General features: G+C 45.4%; 1 protein-coding gene across 1 annotated transcript in view; it reads right to left on the bottom strand.

Annotated features, from left to right (window-relative positions):
- Positions 1-19,373, bottom strand: part of DYNC1I1 (dynein, cytoplasmic 1, intermediate chain 1) — a 380,358-nt gene that overhangs the window by 360,649 nt on the left and 336 nt on the right. The window lies entirely within an intron of this gene.

The following is a 19,373-nucleotide window of genomic DNA, read 5'->3' on the forward strand; positions in this document are numbered from 1 at the left end:
CTTTGCTGCTGCTGCTGCTACTGCTGCTAAGTCGCTTCAGTCATGTCTGACTCTGTGCGACCCCATAGACGGCAGCCACCAGGCTCCCCCGTCCCTGGGATTCTCCAGGCAAGAACACTGGAGCAGGTTGCCATTTCCTTCTCCAATGCGTGAAAGTGAAAAGTGAAAGTGAAGTCGCTCAGTCGTGTCTGACTCTAGCGACCCCATGGACTGCAGCCCACCAGGCTCCTCCATCCAAGGGATTTTCCAGGCAAGAGTACTGGAGCGGGGTGCCAGTGCCTTCTCCGAATGACCTTCCTAGGAATGTGATTAGCAGCATGAGTAGGCAGAACTCTGGCAAGCCCCTCCCTTCCAGTCATCTGGATTAATTATAAACACTCCTGTTCCCCTCCTCCAGGACTATGCTGAACAACCCATTTGTCATCAAGCACAGCCAATGAATCCACTTTGCTAACGACACGTTAGGGACTGGGGCACATTCATCAAGATGAAACCTCTGCCAGTATCAGTCTCTGAGTGAATGTGGTCAGCAGAGCCCCTTACTGACCCCTACGAGACATGCAACAAGAGTGAGAGAAATCTTTCCTCATGCTACTCTGCTGAGGTTTGTGAGTTATTTCTTACTGAATGGTGATGCAGCCTAACCCTCGGCCTACACTGTACTCCAGTGATCCAGCATTCTGGTTACTTTTCCCCCTTTCTCAATTTGCTGTTGGCAACTTTCAGCACCTATCCTTCACCACCCTACCCAAGCCTGCAGTGGAGTGCCCTCTGAGAAGGGTATCACAAAGATGATCTCCTTGACCAAACCCTAGTTGGGTTCCTCGAGTGTTTTTCAACTAGGTCCTGTCCATGGGCATGTTCTCCAATTTTAGCAAGAGTCCTGGTAAGTCAGTTTGGCCAGAGTGTCCCACCTTCCAGCTCTGATCAGCAATGCTGCTGCTGCTGCTGCTGCTAAGTAGCTTCAGTCGTGTCCGACTCTTAGCGACCCCCATGGACTGCAGCCTACCAGGCCCCTCCATCCACGGGATTTTCCAGGTAAGAGTACTGGAGTGGGCTGCTGATCACCAATACCTGACTGATATCTGATTGGGTGCCTTATGCCCCACATCTCCCAAGGGATAGCCGATCACCTCGGCCTGCCTTTTATCAAGAATCCTACTAGGTGGGTTTAGCTTGAATCCCTACCATTATCCTGATATTTCCTTTTAGTAATTTTCCATACAGTGACCCCTATTCTACTTGTTCCTGTCGTTCAGTCACTAACTTTCTGCGATCCCATGAACTGCAGTGCGCCAGGCTCCCCTTTCCTTCACTATCTCCCGGGGCTTTGCTCAAATTCCTGTCTATTCAGTCAGTGATGCCATCCAACCATCTCATCCTCTGCTGCCCCATTCTCCTCTTGCCCTCAATCTTTCCCAGCATCTGGGTCTTTTCCAATGAGTCAGCTCTTTGCATAAGGAAGCCGAAGTATTGGAGCTCCAGCTTCAGTCCTTCCAATTAATATTCAGGGTTGATTTCCTTTAGGATTGACTGTTATATGGCTATAAATTCCCACTTTTCCTTGTTGTATTCAAAGTTGGGCACGATCCTTCTCCCCTTTGCAAAACCCCATTGCAGTGGTCCTGATATTACCATGACGCATAGTCCCCCTGAATAAAGCTTGCCTTACTAGTTCTTTAACAAGTGTCATGAATACATTCTTCTTGGAACACAGGTAAAGACTAAGAAAACACTAAATATGACTGTTAGCCATATGACTGCCAGAACATGTGTCCTAGGTAAAGCAACTTTCATTCTGAATTTTCCCCAGAGAATTTACAAAACACTTCTGTGCACTGCCCAGATCACCCTTCCCATTGTTCAGGAAGGCAACAGCGGTGCTGACAATGTTAAGTGATAGTCACTCAGCTCTGTCTGACTCTTTGCAACCCAAGGGCTGCAGCCTGCCAAGCTCTTCTGTCCCTGGAATTCTCAGGCTACAGTGGGCGGCCATTTCCTCCTCCAGGGGGTCTTCCCAACCCAGGGGTCAAACTTGGGTCTCGTGGTGGATTTTTTTACCATCTGAGCCACCTGGTGTTAAGGACAGACAGAGGCAAGAGGCCCCACCTGGAGTCACTTGTTCTAAGCCCATGTCATCACCAAACCAAAACTTGATACCTAAACTTAATTACTGGCTTAATAATAGCACTACCAAATAGGGCTGGGGCTTCCCAGCTGGCTCAGCAGAAAAGAATCCACTTGCTAATGCAGGAGATGCTGGTTCAACCCCTGTGTCAGGAAGTTCGCCATGGAGAAGGAAATGGCCACCCACTCCCATATTCTTGCCTGGGAAATCTCATGGACAGAGGAGCCTGGCAGGCTTCACTCAGTGGGGTCGCAAAAGAATCTGACACAACTTAGCAACTGAACAACTTAATTACAGCTTCAAACCCTCACAGGGCAGAATCTTAAACTGGTCAATCTAGAAATGCCTGATAAGCCCCAGATAGGTAAACAGGGGCAGCCAGATGCATGGATGGTTGAATAAAGCACATAAGATCTTTTAAAATTTACTCTGAATTCTGTTTTTCAGCAATCTTGGTGGCAGTAGGGAGAGTCAGAGGAAACTTTTCACAGCGTTGGGGATGATGAGAAGCAAGGCACGGTAGCCACAAATCCTTCGCACTCTCTTGTCTTTCTCATCATCTCTGTGGTAAGTTCCTCTCAATTCTCAGCTCTGCTGTCTTTGTGCAGAGCTCCGAACCTAGCAGACTGTCTAGTCCAGGGCTTAATGGTTCACCTTGGGCTGGCAGACAGTTCCATCCGGAACACAAGCCCCTATCCTTGGTTCAATCCACAGTTCCCTGTTTGGCTAAAATCCCTAGTTCCGTGTTGGGAACCGCTGGTGATTCACTCTGCAATTCCTCCTTTGTTTGGAATCCTGGTCTGCTGTCCCGTCTGTTGGCGTCAGCTGGTTCACTCCCCAGTTTCACACCAAGAACTGCCAGTCCACAAGGCAGGCCTCTGGTACTGCTGCCGTGTTAGTGTGCACAGGTTTGCTGGTAGTTCAAGGCTGCGCCTAATGGAATCTCAGAAACCAAAAGCTGCAAAACCAGTGAGCCTGGATTGAGATCATAAAAGCTGTTAGGCAGTGCTTCCTACCTATCTCTAAGACTCCCATATTAGATAAGGTGGTAGCAGGATGGTTAGGCTGACACTAAGTCACCCACCAAACTCCAGCAAATTTTCATCCATCAAGGTACCTTATAAAACACCATACAATCTCTGGCCTACCAGGACATCCTTCTTAAGTATTAATTTGGCTCCAAGAAACTTAAGGCCTAGCTTAAAACAAAAATGGGATGTTTAAATTCCAAAGAGCTGAGTGGGCCATCATCTTCAGGCGCACCTGCTCGTATGTCTAAGAATCTAGTCCTGGGAAACATATACACCTGTAAAACCTGCAAAATCTTACCAAAACCAACCTAAAATCACAATGGCCATGAGAAGAAATATTCCAATTAGACAAGACTGTATTGGAGAAGGAAATGGCAACCCACTCCAGTATTCTTGCCTGGAGAATCCCAGGGACAGGGGAGCCTAGTGGGCTGCCGTCTATGGGGTCACACAGAGTCAGACATGACTGAAGCGACTTAGCAGCAGCAGCAGCAGTTCATTTAAGAAGTACATTTGAAAGCAAGTGCTCCCACATTAACAAACAGAATGTGAGACCTACTTCAATCAGTATGCAAAAGCTTCCAAAAAGCTGCCAGATTCCAAAATAACATCATTAAAAAATTCATTACAAAAGGCTAATAAAAAATTAAAGATGCAAGGGGTACCTAAATCAAAAGACAGTAAGACTGACATAACACCCGCTGCTCCCCGCTAACTGGCTTGCCTGAGTACTCACGCTCTCTAAGTCTCTACCTGAACTGACTTTCCACTCTGGGAAGTTACCTTTTAAAATAAATCACCCCACCAAAGCTGCTGGAGATCCTCCTCAGGTACTTTTCACTCCTTGATCAAAGACCAAACTAAAGGACCACAGATAGAGAATTTCCTAAAACTGTGGAAGAGAACCAAAAGTTTTCTGAAGAATTTAAAGTCCTCATTGGAACCTATGACCAGGGCTGCCAGATCTTCCTGAGCTCATGCAACAGCTGGTAGGAGCTGGTGACGCCTAAAAACGATGCAAGAAGCGGAATGGTGGAACCTGCTGACAATATTTAAGATCCTCCATCTTTAACACGGTCCCCTTATGGAGCAGAAAAAGCCTGCAAAATGCAGCTGATCTTTTAAAAGCCATACCTAGAGTTTTCCTTGCCCACGATGATTGGTCAAACATGCAAACAAAAGAAAAATGAATCTGTAGCTGGCTGTGCCTGACTGTAAAACTTGTCTGGAAGTTCTCTTCCTAAGGCATCCTGGGTTCCACACAATAAATGACGTCACCCAACCTGCTCTCACTGCCCAACTTGTAAACGGATTATCTCCTGAGATTAGTGGATTGATAAAAAGATAGATCACAACAAACTGTGGAAAATTCTTCAAGAGATGGGAATACCACACCACCTTATCTGCCTCCTGAGAAATCTGTATGCAGATCAAGAAGCAATAGCTAGAACCAGACATGGAATAACGGACTGGTTCCAAACTGGGGAAGGAGTACATCAAAGATGTATGTCACCCTGCTTATTTAACTTACATCCAGAGCACATCATGTGGAATGCCGGGCTGGAGGAAGCACAAGCTGGAATCAAGACTGCTGGGAGAAATATGAATAACCTCAGATATGCAGATGACACCACCCTTATGGCAGAAAGTGAAGAAGAACTAAAGAGCCTCTTGATGAAAGTGAAAGAGGAGAGTGAAAAGGCTGGCTTAAAACTCAACATTCAAAAAACTAAGATCACGGCATCTTGTCCCATCAATCCATGGCAAATAGATGGGGAAACAATGGAAACAGTGAGAGACTTTCTTTTCTTGGGCTCCAAAATCACTGCAGATGGTGATTGCAGCCATGAAATTAAAAGATGCTTGCTCCTTGGAAGAAAAGCTATGATCAACCTAGACAGCATATTAAAAAGCAAAGATATTACTCTGCTGACAAAGGTCCGTCTAATCAAGGCTATGGTTTTTCCAGCAGTCATGTATGGATGTGAGAGTTGGACTATATAAAGAAAGCTGAGCACTGAAGAATTGATGCTTTTGAACTGTGATTTTGGAGAAGATGCTTGAGAATACCTTGGACTGCAAGGAGATCCAATCAGTCCATCCTAACAGAAATCAGTCCTGAATATTCATTGGAAGGAGTGATGCTAAAGCTGAAACTCCAATACTTTGGCCACCTGATGCGAAGAACTGACTCACTGGAAAAGACCTTGTTGCTGGGTAAGACTGAAGGCAGGAGGAGAAGAGGATGACAGAGGATGAGATGGTTGGATGGCATCACTGACTCGACAGACATGAGTCTGAGCAAGTTCTGGGAGTTGGTGATGGACAGGAAGCCTGGTTTGCTGCAGTCTACAAGGTCACAAAAATTCGGACATGACTGAGCGACTGAACTAAACTGAAAAAGGTGGAAAACAGGATGGGAGGCCACTGGTTTGACTGAACTCATGACCAATGCTGAGCACTTTGAAAGGAGTTTGGAATAAGACAGTGAACAAAAGTCTGCCCAACTATTCGCCTTTACACTACAACAGATCCAAGACCAGTGACCAAAAATAATACCTGGGCCTCCCACAGTGCACCCTTCTAAAGAGTCTATTATCAAAACGCTGGTCTAGGATCCACATCTCAATTGTAATCACCAGGGGCACTGGAAAAAAGATTGCTCTCAAAAATTCCTTCAAGAGTTGACAGGACCACAAGGAGTTCTCTGATAAGCTGCCACCAGTAATTCCTTTAAACAGCCAAGGGGAAACTAAAATTAAAATTAATGGAGGGACTTCCCTGGTGGTCCAGTGGTTAAGAAGCCACCTTCCAATGCAGGGGAAGGTTCGATCCCTGGTTGGGGAAATAAGATCCCACATGCCTTGGGGCAACTAAGCCCATGCGCTACAACTAGAGAAAGAGTGCGAGCCACAGCAAAGACCCAGTGCAGCCAAAATTAAATAAACCGTTTAAAAATATTAGAAGTAATGGGAAACCTTGCCAACTTGTGACAGATACCAGAGCTACAGTCTTTACTTTAAACCCCACTGTCATAGGACAACACATCCCTTGAGTGAAAAAGAAGTTCCCATAGTGGGTGTCTATTAAAATTCCTCCACAACCAGGAGAAATGACTCTGGGGCCTTTCACTGAGAAATTCTCCTTTCTTGCTACATGATACAGCTCCAGTCAATCTATTAGGATTCCCTGGTGGCTCAAATGGTAAAAAATCTGCCTGCAACGTGGGAGACCCAGATTCGATCCCTGGGTCAGGAAGGTTTCCTGGAGAAGGCGATGGCAACTCACTCCAGTATTCTTGCCTGGAGAATCCCACAGTCAGAGGCTACAGTCCTTGGGGTCGCAAAGGGTCAGACACGACTGAGCTACTAACACAGCTCCAAACTATCAGGTAGTGATCTCCTTTCTGAATTAAAAGGGCTAATACATTTTGCTTCTAGTGGACACCTCACCTTAGAATTTCCTGACCAAGCTGAACCTGATCCTTGATGTTCTTTACAGCCTGTCCTTGATATAGAAGAGAAAGGATTCCAGCAAAAGACCTCTAACTTAATCAAGGTGCCTGAAAATCTGTGGGCTACCTCTAACACTGACCCTGGAAGCATAAAAGGTGCAGAACCTGTAAAATTTTCATAGAGGAAACCAAACCTCTTCCTAAACTGTCTCAACAGCCATTAAAACCCGAGGTGACGCAAGGTCTAATACCAATAATAGAAGACCAATTCCCTCGGGGCTAACCATTCCCTGTACCAGCCCCCGTAACACCCGGTCTTAACAGTCCCGAAACCCAGTGGGTGGGGATGGCAATCTGACTTGAGATGAACAAGATTCCCTACTTCCCAGCTGTTCCATACCCCAAAACCCTTTGTCACAAGCTTCATCAGACTCGAAATGGCTCACAGGTGTGGACCTCCGTCCAGTCCTCTGTCCATGCTGGGACACCAACAACGAGCGACTATTCACCTTTACTTGGAACAAACAACAACACACCTGGGACAGGCAAACTTGGAGGGTTCAGTGAGACCCCTTCTTACTTTTCCAAACGCTCCACCAAAACTTAGGTACCCTCCATTTCCCCAGGAAATCGACCCTTCTACAGTAAGAATGGAGCCACACTTTTGCTATTTTCAAGTACCAAAGAAGCATCCATCAAGAATCCCACTTATTTGCTATAACGGTTAGCTAAACAGGGACATAAAGTCTCCAAGGAAAAATTATAATTATCTTCAGACATTACTCAGGTCATAATCTAAGCACTGAAGGAATCCAGTGAGCTCCAAAAAACCAAGCTGATTCCCAGATTCCCTAGGCCACATCTAAACAACAACCTTGTGGATCCATAGGCCTGGCTGGTTATTGCAGAGTACAGGTTCCTAATTTTTCCTCTATCGGCTTTCCCACTCTATGAACTCACTAAAAGCTCAATAGCTGAACCAGCTCCTGGGGAAGATAAACATGAGCAGGCCTTTATGAGACTAAACCAAGTGCTGCAAGAACTGCCTGCCCCAGGGCACCCAGCTTCAAAATCTTTCACCTTATCTGAACGTGAAACAGAGAGCCCAGCCCTGGGGATGCTCAAGCAAGAACACGAGAAGTACGGAAGTGAAGCGAAAGTCGCTTAGTCGTGTCCAGCTCTTTGCAACCCCATGGACTGCAGCCCGCCAGGCTCCTCTCCTCTGTCCATGGGATTCTCCAGGCAAGAATACTGGAGTGGGCTGCCATGCCCTTCGTTACCACTAGTGGCACCTGGGAAGCCCTAGGAAATGACATTTACTTACAAACTCCACACGCTGCTCAAAATCTCAACATTTCTCTGCAAACATACTAACCTCTTTTGAGACGATTCTGCTTTCAGCACCTAAGTCTGCATCCAAAACAAAATAGTCTGCTATGTTACTGCCGCTGGAGAAGGCAACGGCACCCCACTCCAGTACTCCTGCCTGGAAAATCCCATGGACGGAGAAGCCTGGCGGGCTGCAGTCCATGGGGTCACCACGAGTCGGGCACAACTGAGCGACTTCACTTTCACTTTTCACTTTCATGCACTGGAGAAGGAAATGGCAACCCATTCCAGTATTCTTGCCTGGAGAATCCCAGGGACGGGGGAGCCTGGTGGGCTGCCATCTGTGGGGTCGCACAGAGTCGGACACGACTGAAGCGACTTAGCAGCAGTAGCAAGCTGAATGTTACTGCTGCTGCTGCTAAGTCGCTTCAGTCGCGTCCAACTCTGCTACCCTTGACCAAAGAAGGTGAGCCATTGACCTTTGTGACACTGTATCCTAATTCACAAAGTGCCCCTTTGACTAATCCTGATCTAATTTTGTCTGTTGATGGGTCACACTGTAAACAAAAAACGGAATTTCCAAGCTGGCTATGTTGTCATTACCCAATATGAATTTTTAAGAGGGGAAGTCTCCCATAAGCTAAATCAGCCCAACAAGCAGAGCTCCACACCCTGACCAAGAGCATGCCAGTTACCAGAAGGACAAACTGTTAGGATTTATACTGGCAGCTGGTATGCCTTTGGGATCAACTATAATTGGAATGTTAAGGAAGCAAAGGGTTTTTTTTTTCCTTTTTTTTTTTTGTCTATCAGTCTTAGTGACTCAATTATGTCCAACTCTTTGTGACCCTATGGACGGTAACCCGCCAGGCTGCTCTGTCCATGGAATTCTCCAGGCAAGAATACCGGAGTGGATTGCCATTCCCTTCTCCAGGGGATCTTCCTTACCCAGGGATCGAACCTGGGTCTTCTGCATTGCAGGCAGATTCTTTACCATTTGAGCCACCAGGGAAGCCCTTTAAGTCTACCAGGACCCCAGCAAAAACAGACAGCAGGTACAAAACCTTGTTGCTGCTACTCCCGTATCTGTTGAAACTGCTGTCATAACAACTGAGGCTCACACTATAAAGACTGACCCTGAGTTATCAGGGGATTGTGTCAGCTGACTTCTGTGAAAAGGCAGCAGCAACAGAATCTACAAAGGTTGTGGATCATGTGGATGAAGTCCATTCTGTTCCTGCAAAAAATAATTCCTTGTTGCCAGACTTTTGCCACCCTGATGTCCCTACAACAGGCAACTGCCTGCTTCTTAGGTTTTTTTTTTTTTTTTTTGATGTGGATCATTTTTAAAGTCTTTATTGAATTTGTTACCATATTGCTTCTTTTTTATGTTTTGCTCTTTTTGACCATGAGGCATGTGGGGTCTTAGTGACCAGGAATCGAACCCCCTCCTCCTACATTGGAAGGCGAAGTCTTAACCACTGGACCACAGCCTGCTACTGAGTCAGAGAAATCATGATCTTCAAACGGCAGCTGTCAATTCAATGAGCAGTCAGGGCTACTGCGGAACCCAGGAGAGTGCTTGGTTCTTCCGGGATCCCCAGCAAACTCCATTTTTCAGGTTTTGCCTTCCTTCATCCACTGTGGTGCGAATAAGTGAATCAAATCAGGAAATAAAGATTGATAGTGTTAGGTAGTTAGAATAGAAAAAAGGAGTCCAAAATGGCAGTGGCTAAAAGACAAAACAGGGAAAAGCCTGCAAAAATAGAACAAAGGAAGGTCCGAGGACCAGAGTGAGGATTCAGGTAAACAAGCAGCACTCCTGGCTAGCCCCGTTTACACAGGGCAAGCCCAGGAGGAGAAAAAAACATACAAAAAGAGGAGCCAAAATTGGGCCAGGGTCTCTCTTCTCTTCACATCTTTTGGGTCGGCATTCCCTCACACCTCGAGGATGTATTTTCCTTTACTTTCTAAATAAAACTGAGCTGTAACACGGAGCTGAAACTCCGGCCCGTCCCAGGGCTGTAACGCTGGTCCATCCATCACTTCATATTTCTGTTGCGACGAGACAGAACCAAGGAAATTACACACTCCCCCGACAGTAGGAGGCCTTCTATAAAATCACAAAAACAGTTCACCACCAATGCCTGACCTGCCAGCTCCCCAAACCTGGGAAACGATGTTTGTTCTCAGAGGCCTCAAACCTCCCTCTGCACCCTCTGAATACCTGCAGCTGGACTACATTCAACTGCCACTTAGTGGGGCTATCAATATGTTCTTACCATATGTATGTTTTCTGGATGGGCTGGAGACTTCTGCTGCAAGGTTGATGCTTTCGTTACAGGGAGCAGCTTGACTCCATGTTGGATCTGTTTCCTTAACCTTTGCTTCCCATTGCTTTTGTTCACTAAAAGGATACTGTGTCCATACAAAATGACCTGCCTGGGGGAACCCTGCCCCTCTGCCCAAATGTTAAACCAAGGAGCCTTTGTTCAGGACTCTGTCCACTTATAGGTGACTACAAGAAGGAAGAAATTAATCCATTGCCTCCCGTGGCTTGCCATTACAGGAGATTTTGCAAGATTAATGGCCTTTTCACTTTGATTTCTCACCACCTGCCCACCTCTATCTCTGTTCTATAAAAGAACCTGGCATCCAGACCTGGATACAATGGTTATTTTGAGACGTTAGTCTGCCATTTTATTGGTCAGTTGTCTTTCCAAATAAAGTCACATTCCTCACCTCAACGCCTCGTCTCGGATATACTGGCCTGTTGTACAGCTTGCTTGTAGGCAAACTTTGCCATCCTGACATCCTTACAACAAACAGCCTGTTTCTGTGTCAGAGAAATCATGATGGGCAAACAACAGCTGTCAATTCAATGACCAGTCAGGGCTCTCAGGAATCCAGGATGCCGGGTTCCCCACCGCCTGCCCACCATGATTTCTGACTCAGACGCAGGCCTCTGTCTATTGTAAGGACACTGGGACGGCAAGAGTCTGGCAGCAAGACTGCAGGTAACTGGTGGGAACTGCATTCCCACTTGGGGTGAACTTTCCACAGCCATCATTGCCTGAGGCAACCACTTCACTGGGCAAATCGTATAAAGCTTTAACAAAACCCTGGAAACTTGAAACTGTCCTTGTCACCCTCAACCATCAGGCAAGATGGCTAGAACAATATGGATCCTCAAGGTTAAAAATCTCTAAACCTGCTCAAATTATGAGCCCCCCTTGGCCTGAGGTAGTGCCTCTGCTTCTGTTGACTATTCCCTGGACCTCCTCTCCTATACCCGTGTTATAACCCGACTTTTCTATCCACTTTAAAATCTTCAACTTGGTGGCCTTCAAATTTTAATAATTCATGTTTCTTGATTTTAAGAAACAAGGGGCTCTCGAGGGAAATGAGTACAATTCCTCCCTTTAAAGTTCATGGCAAAAGATATGGGGTTTCATCCTTGCTTGATGTGCCAATTACTTTTCAACAGTATTTGAAAAATATTAAAAAGCCTAAAAGACAAAGCAAGGAAATCTGTATTCAAAACCCCAAACCTGGCCTTTACAATGCCTCTGGGTGGTCCATATTTGCATTGGGAGATTTGGTTTGGCATTTTAACCAAGGTAAATAGATTCTCACTCTCCTCTGAGCCTGAAAACATTCAAAGAGAGAGGATCCTCTTTCGGTAATCTACACCTTCTGAAAGTGAACAAAGTCACACTTTTTAAGGAAACAAGCAGAGAAGTTTTCTGTTATTCTTTCTCCCACAAAATACATACCAGTTCCCACAATGCTTTGCTCTTCTGATACTAATGGGGTGGATGGTGAAACAGGAGACTCATTTCAGTTTTAAAAGGGGACACTGTCAAAACACACATTCCCCACAGGGCCTTCTACCCTTTCAGCCACTCAAACCCACCACCTACTAACACCAACTCCTAAAATCCCACAAGCTGAATCCAAAACAGAGTACTGTGATCATCCCCTCCATGTGGGCCCACTGCAGCATTCAAACACTTGGTCAACTGTTAAAGGCTTCCATATGTGCCTTGCAGGATCTAAACCACTTTCAAAAGGAGAGGACTTCATTCCATTTCAATTACTAAAATCTTCAGCTTGTCAAACAAAGAAACAGGTACTATTTCAAGTTGGGAGTGGAAAAATCCATACCCAATGAGAGAAACTGATGTCGGCAAAGGATATAAAATAGTGTGCCATCATTTATTCATTAGCACTATTTAAAATACATGTGATACTCTTGGCTTCACTCTACATATTAACATAAAATAGAAATCTGACAAATGAATAAAAATTCCTCCTTTCTCACGAGAAAGGAGCCAAAGGACTGCTCTGCTCAGAGGAGAGTGTCAGATCAAAGCCAGATCAAAGGGATTAGACCAAGGGACCCACAGAGGAAAACACAAGACTCAAACCACCCTATCCATCACTTCTAGAAAATGACAGGCTGTCTTCCTCAAGGCTGTCATTCCCCCAGCAGAAATGTTTAACGGGATACTGGTTCAGGAAGGTAAAGCTTCTAGAATTTGAGGCATTACCAAGACCATGTTCATACTGGGCCCAGCTGTGCAATAGAAACTACATTTTAGGAAGTGAATGTTTTACTAAACACACTACAAATAATCCAAGGGGAAAGAATTAAATCTTATAATAAAAGGAAAATTAAGTGGGATTTATTCTGGCTAATATTTCAGGTCAATAAAGCTTGTTGAGAGCCACTGTGTGTAAAAACCCTCTGCTGAAATATACAAAGGATGCCTCAGGGAGCCTAGAGTCTAGAAATGGAAGGAGGCAGATACATGTTTCATTTTTAAAAAGCATACCTTTGGTTCAAAGCAGAGCAAGATCACACAAGTCCCTGAAAAAAGAAGGCCAGAGAGTGATATCATGGCTGTTGAATAACAAAAAGCATCCTCCATACATTGAGAATGCGCCACATACTGCACCCAGGGCTTTCATTATCTGCACGCCTTACAATAATTTTGCAAGCCAGGTATTGATAGTCCCATTTCACAGATGGAGAAACTGAGGCTCTCAGAGGCAGTCAACGGAATATCATGCTTCTTCTTTTCTTTCCCTTATGCTGCCTCTTAGATGTTATGTATGCTCTTCTTCCCTTGTAGAAGGATAAAGAAATGAACTTAGCTTAGGGGAGGGAAGATTTCAGCAGAAAAACAGAGCATCTAAACTAGGGCTTCTCAGGCTTGGCTGTTCTGTGCATTGTACGCTGGCCAGGAGCCACCCTGACTTCTTCCTACTACAGATGCCAGCAGCCACCCTCTCTCCCCAAAGGTGAAAGCCAAATTGCCCAAATGTCCCTCAGGAAGGACAGTCACTCTTGGCTGAGAACCACTGATCTAAAGAAACACACTGGAGGGACGTCCCTGGTGGTCCGGGGTTAAGATGTCACCTTCCAATGCAGGGGGTGCAGGTTCCATTCATGGTCGGGGAGCTAAAATCCCACCTGCTTCATGGCCAAAAAACCAAAGCATAACACAGAAGCAATATGGCAACAAATTCAATACAGACTCTAGAAATGGCCCATATCAAAAAAATATATATAAAAAGTAAAATATAAATACAGGGGAAAGGGCAGATCTCTTCCTATAAATGACTCAATAAAGGAAAGACGACTATTCACACAGCCACCGGCCTAAGGGCAAGAGACAGGAACAGTGGCTCTGCAGTTCCTTCCAGCCCTGCCACTTTGAGCTTGAGCCACACAGACAGAGCCCATGGACCTGACTCCCAGCACTGGCCCCGCAGTGACCTGTACCACACAGCACCTGTGCCAAATAAATATGTGCTCTTCAAACTGACATCATGTGCCCTGGCATCCATGAGGCTTTCTACAGAGTGTGCAGGAAAGGAGAGAGCTAATAACATTGCTATCTCCAGATCTCGACCTTCTGTCTGCAGGCTTTCCAAACACTGACCGGCCAGAGAACACGCCTGCGGTCGAAGAGTCATTCAAGGTCTCCTTTCCCACCTCCATTACCAGGGGTAAAAAAGGAAACCCAAATCTCACTGTGATGCTTGACCACAAGGTATAAAAGCACACTTCTGTAGAAGAGCTTCTTCGGGTACTTTTTAAAAGAGGTTGGAATAGCATTTAGATTTTACTTGGGATTCAAAGAATGATGTCATCATTTTATTTGTAAAGGTCAAGGTTTACAATATTCTGGAAATGACATTCACAGTGATTCTTTACATTTGCAATAAAAATGTTAGATGCCAACCTAAAATGTGTGGAGGTGGGGGAGCAGTAAAATTTTTAAAAACCTTTATAGACGTTATAGGAGAGAAAGAAGGCTGGAGCGTAATGAAGCACGCTGGTGGTGTCTGTTCCCCAGACAACCTGTTGGTCAAAGGCAGTCATCCTCTCCAGTGTCTGCGGCTCAGTTTTATCACAAAGAATGCCACTGGGGGACCTCCTGGTAGTCCAGGGGCTGACGTTCAACTCTCCCCATGCAGGGGACCCGGGTCATTCCCTGGTCCCACGTGCCACAACCGAGACTTGGTGCAGCCAGATAAGGTAAAAATAAATACATAAATCAAAAGAATGCCCTTGGCTCTAACATAAATTTCTGCTTTCACATGCTTACCACACTAACGTCATTAGCTGCTCTGTACCCCAAAATGAAATGATGGGGAAGGACTGCAGGATTGACAGGAACTGAAAATTAGAGGGCGTGTAGGTCACCTGGTGAGCAGAGGTCTTCCCAGGATTAAGGACCCAGTTAGGGTTCCAGTCACAACGAAGCTGCTAGATCATGTAGGCCCCAGAACACTACACTGCTTCAAACACTTTTGCTTCCAACTCAGGTTTGAAGTAAGTTCATTTTTGCAACAAAAAAAGTCTCGCAGCTAGGCTTCCCAGGTGGCTCAGCCAGAACAAATCCACCTGCCAATGCAAGAGACACTCAGGAGACATGAGTTCCATCTGTGGGTTCTGAAAGATTCCCTGGAGTAGGAAAAGGCCACCCAGTCCAGTATTCTTGCCTGGAGAATCCTGTGGACAGAGGAGCCTGGTGGGGTATAGCCCACAGCATTGCAAAGAGTCGGACGCAACTTGAGTGATGGAGTGCACATGCAAAGTCTTGCAGCTGCCTGGGAAAAATCAACCAATCCACTCTCTGGGCTGTCTTTGCCAGAGACTGTTATTCATTTGGTGCTCAGCAAGATACCTGGACACCATATTGAGAATCAAACGCCTGGGGCATGCGCACACCTCAAGGAGATGTGCTTATCCTCTGCCCTGCTGAGTCTAAATGTGAGAGTGTTCTTGAGGAACTCTGTCCTGCCACAGTAAAAAGCTACCCTAAATAGTACTTTCTTAGTATCCCACATAGAGAAACAATGAACTATGTTGGGAAGAGGATGAACTGGCTTTGGAACTTGACCAACCTACATTTGAAATCCAGTCTTTCTACTAACTGGCCTGCTGTGGCCTTGATCAAGTGGCTTAATGTTTCCAGTCACCCAATTCCTTGTTTGCCAAGTGAAGATAGAAATGCCAGCCTTACAGGAAGTTGGGAAGAGTCGATGGACTGTGAATGTGCAAGGGAAGTGCTGAGTGAGTGGCAAGCAGGGCAAGGGCTTCGAGAGACCCTGGAGCCCTCACCTGGTTGCAGCGTGCATCGGTGGGTGTTGCCCCTGCAGCGGGCACTCTAGCATGCCTCTGTAGTGAAATGCCAGCAGTGTCCTGAGAGCCAAGAACATTCCTTCTTGGCTGGCTCTGACAGGATAGTTTTGCCTTGTTTCCAACACACTTCAGCAGAACAGCCTCCACTCCTCCCCCTTCCTAAACAGTGCACTAGAACCAGCAATTCTTAATCTCGTTAGTCACAAATACCCACTTTTCCCTGGAACACTGCCTTTAGCACAAATGCATAAAATTTTGCATCAATTATATTGGGTTCAATGACCACCTGGAAACTCATATGCCTGCCCTCCATGGTGACTGCTTCAGAAGCCCCCTCTAAACAAAGACTCGGAGATGTTTTATAAACACGTGGCACCCGGGCAGCGGCGTCTATGTTACAATGCAAACTTCACACTGACAGTCTGGTGCCAGCGTTCCTGCAGAGAAAAAGCAAAGGAAACAAGTCTGGGGTACCAACGAAGAGTTCCCAGTCAAGAGGACTCCTTTTTTTAATGTGGACCCAGGGAATGGTTTATAAATTTCAAAGACAGACAGTAGGACTTACTTTAGCCAATTCTCAAAAGAAGTGAGCTCCAGAAGTTCTTTGTCCCAACAAAGTTCCCAAAACAACTATTTTCTCACATTTTCTAGGGCATGTAGAAGACGCAAACATTGCTAGGAAAAGGGATCTCTGATCAAGGAAACAACTATTTATATGGTATTTGAGACCCACAAAGTATTATGGGGAATTAGCTAGTTTCATTAAGGAGACAGAGCAAAGGCAATTATCTGACGTGAAAAGAGCTATGGTCCTGCGCTGGTTTTGCCTTATCATCTGCCTGGCAAAGAGGCATACCAATAGCTTGGCAAAAAAACACAGCTACACTTCAGGCGTAAAAGAAATAGCAATGGCTCACAGGGAAAATGGGCAACAAACCCAAAAGAACAGACAAGCTCAACTTTTTTATTTCTCACAGAGAGTGCTGGCTAAAATGGATAAGTTCTAGTTTTAGAGTCAAACAGAAGTGATTTGAATCCTACCTCTGCTGTGTATCAACTCACTTAACTCAGTTTTATCATTTGTAAAACACAAATAATGTCTACTTCACAAGATTAATATAGGGATTAAAATGAGATAACAGAAGAGCTGGAGTTCAATATATAAAAAATAACCAATATAAACTGTCCTCTAGAAGACTAGAGTCAGACTGCCTAGGTTCAAATCTGGCTCTATAACTTCTCAGCTGAGCAATTTTCAGTACGTTACTTGACATCCTTGTGTCTTAGTTCCCTTGTCTGCCAAATAGAATTACAAATAAATCTACTTTAGCAGATGTGTGAGGATTAAATATGTTCATACATGAGAAGTAGTTTAAAATGCAATACCTGGTCAAGTACTCAATACATTTTCGTAAATATATGGGGAGTGAAATACATTTAACTCAACACATTTACTAAATACACTAAATATATTTAGTGATATACATTTAGGGCAATACATTTAGGGAATGTATTAAGCACTGCTAAAATGCTCAGTATTATTTTATTATACATAAAAGTATTATCAACAACTTTTGTTTTCTTTGATGGCGCAAAGCACGTGAAAGAATGAATAAGAATATACTTAAGTTTGCAATGCATGTGTGTGACCTTTACATTTGATGCTATTAAGTAACAGACAAAGTGATACACTCAATCTGGGAGAGTGAATGGCCCCTTGAGGTAACTGGGTTTGTTGTTGTTGTTTTTTTTTTGCTGTGCCCCATGGCATGTGGGATCCTTGTTCCCCAACCAGGGATCCAACCAAGGCCCCATGCATTGGAAGCACAGAGTCTTAACCACTGGACTGCCAGTAAAGTCGTTTTGTTTTGTTTTGTTTTGTTTTGTTTTAGGTAACTGTTGATAAAGCCTGTGCACACTTGTCTGTGCTAAGAGATGTGGCTGGGTTTAAAAACTTGGCATGGATTTTACCAGACTGTTCTACGTGACTTTCTGAGTGTGAACAGAGCAGCACCCAGGCTTCATCTCCAAGAACTGCTTGACTCAACACAAGGGAAAGCCTCATTTATTAAATGCAGACTCTGGAAGGAGTGTTTGAAGAAGTAGGAGGGGTGGGGAAAAAAGGTTCATAGAGCCCTCTCTTAGACATAAAACGTGGTGACAGAAACACCCGGTGACTTCCTCTTACCATCTCAGTTCATTAGAAACAAGGGGCCGGGGACCACTGCTGTAAGAGCTCTTCCCCATTTTCCTGTGGGTTACATTTATTTTCTCTGCCTATTCCTAGTGGAGATTATTCTTAACAACACAGACCTGTAACACCACAAAAGCCTCAGGACATATTTCCAGCAGGAGAGGAGGAAAGGCTGGGTGTTGGGAGAGGCTGAGCCATCCCTCTGCCTCCAGGGAACCGAGGAGCAGAAGCTCAGCAACCTTGAGGTCCAAGGAGAGCAAGCAGGTGCATCAGTGCCTGATGCCCCAGACAAGAAAGAGAGAGAAGATATCCTGGGCCAAGAAGTTGCTCCAGAGCTGATCCGGCTGAAGAAAGCCTGCACATTATTTACAAATACCAATCATGGTGCTGGAAGATTTTTTAAAAGACATGGCTCTTGGAGCACTGGATCCTCAAACCTCAAGAAACATTGGGAAGTTGGTCCCTACGAAGAGAACAAATGATCACTTGGTGACAGGAGTGTATGATTTTATTTTACTAAGAAACATAGTCAGAAGAGCAGAGTTTGGGTCCATTTTCTTCCACGCCAAAACTTTTGGTGAAAATCTGGCATTCTAAATAATCAGAGGAATTATGAATCACATTCCCACTGGTACCCTCAGGTTGCAACTTGCACTGAATGCAAATTTCAAATTTACTAATACTGTGCAACGTATTTCTCTGTCATTTCCAGGATGAAAATGTGTACATAAGCAATCACCCTTTTCTCTGTTAATATTAGCCATATGCTGCCTTCTGCAGCTACCATGCCTTAATGTTAGTAATATTTTCTGCTCATCTGGAATATTTGGAAGCAATTTTGCACAACCCTTAACTACAGCAAGTCTACAGCCCAATTGAGAGGCATTCCAGGCAAGAAAATGGCTGGCTACTTGTTCTGCCCCTTACCTAGATGTGGGAGAGTCCAGGATAACGAATATATTCCATCTCCTGTATTTGGTTGAGTTCTTTAATTTCCTAAGTAATTTCCTGTCCTGATCCCGGGTTTCTGTTCACCCTTGTTATAAGTCATGAGACTCCCGCACTCTCAGTTCCCATCAGTGCCGTCAGGATCACTGCCCTTGCGATGACGACGCACGGATTTTTAAGGCCAGAGCGCTGCGGGAGCGGGGGAAGGAGGGCCACGCGGCCCCAAAGGTGTTTACGAAAACATATCTCCCAGCCACACTTTTTTTGCGTGTGCAGCCATGAGAGAAACGGGCACCTTCTTGCGCGAGTGTTTCATTAATGCCTTGGTGGAAGTGCATTCCCTTCCTTCCACTTGGCGGGTAGCAACAGCATCTAAGAGCTTTGCAGACAGCTGAAAATGTACTCAAAACAGCATCCCGCCCTACCTCCCTCTGCAGCCTCCCCCTCCCCGTCAGCTGGTGGCCCAGGGGGGTGCGGATTTCACTGCTGCTAGCCGTCAGCTCCCCGGGAGAAAAACCGAGGCGGGGCGCCCCAGGACGCCCCTCCCAGGGCACAAGGTGGGCGACAAGGTGATGACACCACGACTCACTCTTTCTCCTCTGCGCTCGCCTCCTCGCTCGGCCGGGAGA

Source organism: Bison bison, unplaced genomic scaffold (genome assembly GCF_000754665.1).
Source record: "Bison bison bison isolate TAMUID 2011002044 unplaced genomic scaffold, Bison_UMD1.0 scf7180017864134, whole genome shotgun sequence".
NCBI classification, from domain to species: Eukaryota; Metazoa; Chordata; class Mammalia; order Artiodactyla; family Bovidae; genus Bison; species Bison bison.